This window comes from Dipodomys merriami, unplaced genomic scaffold (genome assembly GCF_024711535.1).
Source record: "Dipodomys merriami isolate MVZ:Mamm:240054 unplaced genomic scaffold, mDipMer1.0.p SCAF_246, whole genome shotgun sequence".
NCBI classification, from domain to species: Eukaryota; Metazoa; Chordata; class Mammalia; order Rodentia; family Heteromyidae; genus Dipodomys; species Dipodomys merriami.
Window position 1 is genome coordinate 1,333,392 of NW_027203893.1, and position 7,554 is coordinate 1,340,945.

At 33.6% G+C, this 7,554-nt stretch overlaps 1 non-coding gene and 1 pseudogene across 1 annotated transcript; both read right to left on the minus strand.

Moving 5' to 3' along the window:
* Positions 1-1,489: 1,489 nt before the first annotated feature.
* On the minus strand, positions 1,490-1,596 carry LOC138836013 (U6 spliceosomal RNA). Its single transcript, XR_011374854.1, has one exon. It is a non-coding gene; the product is annotated as a U6 spliceosomal RNA (small nuclear RNA).
* A 3,957-nt stretch (positions 1,597-5,553) lies between these two features.
* Positions 5,554-5,650, minus strand: LOC138836010 (U6 spliceosomal RNA; annotated as a pseudogene).
* Between the last annotated feature and the right edge of the window lie 1,904 nt (positions 5,651-7,554).

The window sequence follows — 7,554 nt, forward strand, 5'->3', positions numbered from 1 at the left end:
TTGTGTGTGTGTGTGTGTGTGTGTGTGTGTGTGTGTTTTAATTGTGAAAATACTGTACAGAGGGGTTACAATTACATGTGCAAGATAATGAGTACATTTCTTATCAAGTATTGTAGCCTCCTCCTTTGTTTCCCCTTCCCATCCCTTCCCAGCCTCCCCCCGGCCCCCCACCCAATCCTCCCCCCCATTAATTTCTTTGTTAACAATATTATATGGGTAAAATAAAATAAACTTTTCCATCTCAGAACATTTTTTAATGTTTTTATTGTAAAAATACTGTATAGCCGGGTTAAAGTTACATGAGCAAGGATATGAGTGCATTTCTTATCAAGCACTGTTAACTCCTCCTTTGTTTTTCCTCTACCATCCCTTCCCCTCCACCTCCACAAGCACACTTTTCATCCCCACACCCCCACACCCCCCAACATATTGTGTTGTGCATCTCATTGTTACAATGGCTCAACTTTTATATCTATTTAAGCATTTTGATTTTTCCCTTTCCTTTCCCAAATTAGAGAGTGTATATACAGGATGTAGGTGCACCAACATTAAATCCAGTGAAAACTGGGGTTACACTGTGGGGGAGGACCATATAAAAAACAAAAACTAAACACATCGTACATGATAAATATGTTAGTAACAACAGTAAGAAAGAATAAAAAAAAACACTACTGTCCTTATCTTGGGGTTCATTTAGCTTAACATCATCTTATCTAGTAATATGCATATAGCTTTTGATCTTTTCTGCTTATCCCAGTTTTCTGCTTATATTATTTATTGCAAGTAAGGGATACCTTGGGGCATATGTTTCTTTGGACTTGGCTTACTTCAGTAAATATAATTTTTTTTCCAAGTCTTTCCATTCCCTAACAATTTGGGCGATGCCATTCTTTCTGATGGAGGCATAGAATTCCAATATATATATATATATATATATATATATATATATATATATATATATATATATATATATGTATATATATACATATACATATACTATATACATATATATGTATATATGTATATATACACATTCCAATCTATATTTATATTTATGTATATAAATATACATATATAAATATATATATACATATATACAAATATATATACATATGTATGTATGTGTAGATAGAAAGAAACATACATACATACATATATACATACACACACACACATACACACACACACACACACACACAAAATTTTCTTGATTCATTCATTTACTGAGGGGCATCGGGGTTGGTTCCATATCTTAGCTATGGTAAATAATGCTACAATAAACATAGCTCTGCTGGTAGTTATAGTATGGTCTTGTTTGATCATTTTTGTGAATGCCCAAAAGTGGGATTGCTGGGTCATAGGGGAGCTCTATGTGGAATCTTTTGAGGAACCGCCATACTTCTTTCCAAGTGGTTGAACAAGTTTTCACGCCCACCAAGAATGGAGTAGGTTCCCTTCTGTCCACATCCCCTCCAGCATCTGTTGTTGTAATAATGTGGAAATCTTCATCAATTTGCATGTCATCCTTGCGTAGGGGTCATGCTAATCTTCTCTATATTTTTCCAATTTTAGTGTATGTGCTGCCAAACTGAGCACAGAACATTTTGGAATTGATTTTTCTAAAGTAGATAATTCAACAAAAAATAAGTTCAAAAGACGTCGTGAAATTTTAGAACCATATATTTCTTAAATAAGCACACATTTAAGAATAAAGTCAAGTTAGATATGTCAAAAACAAAATAATTCCAGATATTTGTTGTTCAAGTGATGTGTAAGGATAGAAATTCATTATTCTATACATGGCATCTGTCATAATGAGCACTGTAGCAAGTGCTAAGTTTTGTTAAAAGTTTTATTGTTTTAAATATGTTTAATATTTGGCATTTGCTTATATATGCCAAAATTAAGACTGTTCGGCAGGTCATAAAACTTTTCCATAAAGTATTTAAGATTTATGGTAGCAGACATATACTACTAAGTATGAACATTTCAGAGTTTTTAGAAACTTTACTATGAGAAGTTACAAAATCTGTGTAAAGAAACAGTGAAGAGTTACGATTTTAACTACACAGTTTCGGTTAAAACTTGAGGGCTTCCTTTTCATGTTAGTGAGGAACAAATGATGATATAAGCCATATACAAATGATGAGATGAGCCATAAAGAAAGAGTAACCTTAGTGGGTAACTTTGAAGGCTACTCGTAGCCTACAAAACTCTTGTGAACATCATAATCTTAGTCAGTTTTAAATGTACAGGAATATGAGTAAATAGTAAAATCTAATATGTAAAACACTTCAAAAACTGGAAACACTGGTGTTTGGTTTTTATTTTATTAACCATTAATATTTAATTATTAGTTTTTTTTATTTGTAGCATTGTTTTCCTTTTTGTAATAGAATACAACTTTTCATAACTCATCATCAGGAGGTACTTTGAGAATGTTACTGGGATGTCCACACCATTTTTTATAGGTTCATGTGAATGTACAAAGAGAAAAATTAGAAACAAAATATTGATTTAAAATTTTCTAAAGTAGAAATATGAATCAGAAGTGTTGATCAATGTCTACACCTAAAATCTTAGTCCTAGACTGAAGCAGTGTCTTTACAGAATTGAGGCTACAAATGTGAGAGCTGTGTTTTGTTTAGTTTTTTGGTTTGGTTTTTGTTTTTGTGGGGCTTGAACTCTGGAACCTGAGTGCTGTCCCTCAGCTTTTCAGCTCAAAGATGGTGCTACCACTTGAGCCACTGCACCACTTTTGTCTTTTTCTTCTTATATGTTGCTGACGAATCAAACCCAGGACCTCATGCATGCAAGGCAAACACTCTACCACTGAGCGACCTTCCCAGCTCCTGAAAGACTGTGCTTTAAGAAATAATCTAAACAATATTTGCTTTCTGCTTTGGGTTATATAATGAAATATATGAATATCTTTTTATATTTTTGTCATTTTATACTTCTTTTTATTGTGAAATACTGTACAGAGAAGTAACAATTACATGGGTAAGATATAATGAGCACATTTCTTATCAAGCATTGTAGCCTCCTCATTTGTTTCCCCTTCCCATCCCTTCGTGTCCTCCCCACTGTCCCCCCAACCAAAGGTGTAAAGTTCTTTTTTCGACATAAAGTATTGTACATCTCATTGTTGAAATGGGTCCTCCTGTATCTCTGTTTTAAGGATTTGTTTTTTTTCCCTTCCCCTCCACATACACCAACTTCATATATAGTGAAACCAGGGGTTATACCATAGGGGAGGGACATACAAAGCAATAAAGACATAATTTTATAAATATGTTAGAATCAATCACATGAAAGATCTCTCTCTCTCTTTTTTGTCAGGTGTGGTGCTTGAGCTCTAGGCCTGGCAGCTGTCCCTGAGCAATTCAGCTCAAGGCTCATGCTCTACCACTTGAGCCATAGCTCCACTTGTAGTTTTTTGGTGTTTTTTTTTTTTTATTGTGATGAAGTGATTACAAAGTTTCCCAATTTTCACGGTATTTTGGGATGATGATGCTCATTTAAAGTCACAAACTCATTCTAACTTTCCTAGAGCAAATTGTCTATCACGGTCTGTAACATATAATGGTGTACACATATACACCATACATGTGATCAGCAGCATGGGGTTATTTAATAGTGGTTCGACCAGAGGAGTGGAAGTTCTTTGTTTCTTTCTTTCTTAAGTCCTTCTGCGCGGGTGATCTGCAGGCAGCCTCCTTTGTCTCTGGGACTCCAGCAGCCCCTGCTGGACTTGTTCAACACCAGTAAGCATTGGGAGAGGAGTCTTCGCACTTCTCTGTTATGAAGTTCTTTTTCTCTCTTTCTTTTTTGTTATTTTCCACCTCCTGTGTTTCTATGGGTGTTCATCTTTTTGTTTTTGTCGGTCTCTTAGGGAGATTAAGCTTAGGAACTCGAACTCTCTTTTTGGTTGGGGAAAGCTGTGGCGTTTCCCTACTGACCCATTGCCATCTTGGTCCCCCCTCCCATTTTCATACTTCTAAATTTATACTAACTTCAGCCACTTTATCCTTTTCAAAGTCATGAAATAGCTCTGAGAATTTGCTTCTGTGAAGATTGTTTTTGCATTTATTTCTTCTGCTCTCTATCCATTCCCTACTCTCCAGTTAGAATAATTTCAAATAGTAAAAATGAAAAAAGAGAAAAAAATCATGGTGAAAAAATAGATGTAGAAAATTCACTGGATTTTTCTGACTACTTCAACCAATGTGAACTATTGGGGAAAACATGTACACCTCATTCCCACTGGTACTCAAAGTCTCTAGTTAGGCAATTCTGATGAAGACAAGGAACTAGATGAAAAAGTGAGGAATGGTATCATTTACTAGAAAAAATGGAGAAGTATCCAAGCAAATTTCTTCATTGGGCTGTTGAAAATAATCGGCTTACTACAGTGCAGGGACTACTTTCCAAAAAGGCCACTCATGTGAATACTAGGGATGATGATGATTATAGCTCTCTTCATCAGGAAGCCTACAGTGGACACTTAGACATTGTCCATGAGTTGTTGGCTCAAGGCAGTTGTTCATGCAATAACTGTGAATGGCTGGACACCCCTGCATAGTGCTTATATGTGGAATAATACCAGAGTGGCTTCTTTCTTACTTCATCATGATGCAGATACCAATGCCCAAACTTAAGAACTCTTGACAACTTTGTATCTTGCTGCTGGGAATAGAAATAACAAAGGTATGCGGGATCTCTTTCTATTGAAATATTATATCAAACCAGGTCAAGAACAACTTGGAAGAAGCTGCATTTGATATTGCCAAAAGGAAAAGTATGTATCACTACCTCTTTGAAGTTGTGGAAGGCTGCAAATATTTTTCTCCTAAGTCATAATGGTATGGTTAAGTTTCTTAAATTTCAAAAATGCCAATCCAACTTTGTGTCCGTACAAAATATTTTCACACAAAAAGCCACATTAATATCTTACTTCAAAAATTCATGGATTCCAGGCTATTCTTCCAAGTGAATTTCCGGACTTTGATGTCAAAATGTATTCAAGATTTGTTTGTATACATCAATAATGATGTCTGCAGAGTTTGTGATTTTTATAATCAGAAATAATTTTAACTTATCTGTTGAAATGAGTAATACAGAAACTAAAGATATTTCTATTTCTTGTCTGAAAAAGGATATTTTAATGTAATCTGTATTCTTTTTGTATAATATCCATAATCTATTTCATTCTCTCCTAGATATAATACTTTTAATTCTACATTTTTTCATAATATATAGGTTCATTAATAAATGTGTCATTTCAGATAGCATTCCATATAGAAACAGTTTAAGATTCCTTTTTTTTCCCTAGGTCCTTATAGTATTTTATTTCTTTGGGATAAAATGAAAATGTTATCTAATTTCAAATGTTTTGTAAAGGTTATGCTATGTAAAGGCTTTTCTAAGGTGATGATTTAATACACTGATGTCAAACTAACTTTCAATTCAATGAATTACATGTATCGTTACAACTGTATTTTTGTAATCAATTTTTAATAACTGTTTTTCATTTCTTGCATCTGAAGAATGAAAAATATGGAATATTACACAAATTTTCATATCATCCTTGTGCAAGTGCCATGTTAATCTTTGTATTGTAATTTGGGTAGACGTGCTGTTGAAGCATTTAGTATCCTCTAAATTTAAGTAGCTAATGATGCAATCTTTATACAGGCATATATCCTTGGTTGACTATTTGTAACTAGGAAACCTTATTGTTCCTAAAAATGCTATTGATATTACTTCTCTAAAATTCTGTGTATATTGGAAAAAAAACTTATATTGTTTGGTAGATTGCTCACATTTGCAATTTTTTTGTTAATGAGTATTTTAAGTATTTTTCATTTTAGATTTCATCATACTTTGAAGAATTTAAAGCTAGGTCCAAAGGTGATGGCTTTTCAAGTACTTATTTTTCAGCTGAGTTAGTTTGTGGAGCTAATGGATTCAAAGTAAGCCTTGCTTAAGAAATACTTCTAAAGTTCTGCAGCTTAAAAATTCCTAAATGAGATCTTATTGGCACAAATGTCTACCTGACCCTTTATCTTTCTTCCATTTATGAAAGACGAACCAGAATATCTTACCCTGACAGCATAGATTTTCTTACTGGAACAAAATTAATCTTAATTACATGGGATTATAGTGACAGGAACAGTTCAGATAGAAATGTTTAGACTAGAAGGTATTTTATCAAAATATAATTGGTTATTATACCTAATATTTCAAAAGTATCTAAAGCCAAGAAGGTGAAAAAATTGTTCATATGCATGATTAACTAATGTTCTGGCCCGTCTACCATCCAACCAGGCAGCAATTAACACTACTGCCTTTCTATCACCAAATGTTTTCAGAGTTACAAGAGAAGTCTATATGTCTCTCCTCGATATTAGGCCTAAAATTGTTAATGTTTTAATCAAAGAGTTTCCTCTTGCCACTAGGCTGTAAATCTTCAAATGGTAAAGCTTTAGGTCCAACTCTACCAAACACTGAGGTAGAGATAATGAAATAATACTTTAAATACTTTAAATAATTTGATACTCTAACCACAACAGAATATTGCAAAACGTGTGCCTTTTGCTTGCATATAGTTATACATTTTATATTTATATTTGTTGATATTTTATTTCACACAGTGAAACTTACTAGAATTAATTGATAATTTGACAAATAAATAGCTATTTATTCCAATAAATAGTATTGGAATACAAATAATTAGGTTTACAATACATATTAGTAATAAAAATATCAATGCAATATCTTTGGTATAAACTTGTGATACATTCTAAGTGTTCTTGGTCTTCTGAATTCACATTGCAAAAAAAAAAAAAAAGTTTTCCTCTAATCTATTAGGGATTTTACGCTGCTACTCTGTTTATTGTTTTAACTCACTGGTCCCAAACTGATTTTCTCCATACTTCTGAAGCATTCGTAATGATTATACCCAAATTTTGCTGATATGATGTCTACAAGGTATTATTCTTCTTCAGGACCCAAGGGTCCTAGGATCCCAGGTCCCAGTTATCCACATCATCAGATAACAAGGGCAAGATTTCTCACCTAGGCCCATGCAACATGCCAACAGAAAGTAATTGAAAATCCATCTCAATTTCTCATTTCCTATAGTATTTCGGGACCCCAATTCCTTACAGCACAGGAATTAGCAGTAAGCAATTGTGAAATGCAAGACAACTTAAAATGAAAGATGAGATCACAATATCTGAGAGAAAGTACAGTAATTACAACTTTAAACTTACAGATGCCCAGCCCATATGAGTGAACAAGATCACAAATGTCACAAAATTATTTTTAATACCCCTCTCCTAATGATTATTGAAAGATTTCAGTCCAGTATAAGTAGGCCAAAAAATTGTTCTGGGAACGATAGATTCATAATTGGTCTACCAAGGCTAGGAAAACTTGACTTACAGGTCAATTATAATTCAGAAAAACATTAATTGAGAAGATCCTTAATGCTTCAAACTACTGGTACTACAGTAAATCTTGGTTCTGTAGTGTAAAATGCTATCACTC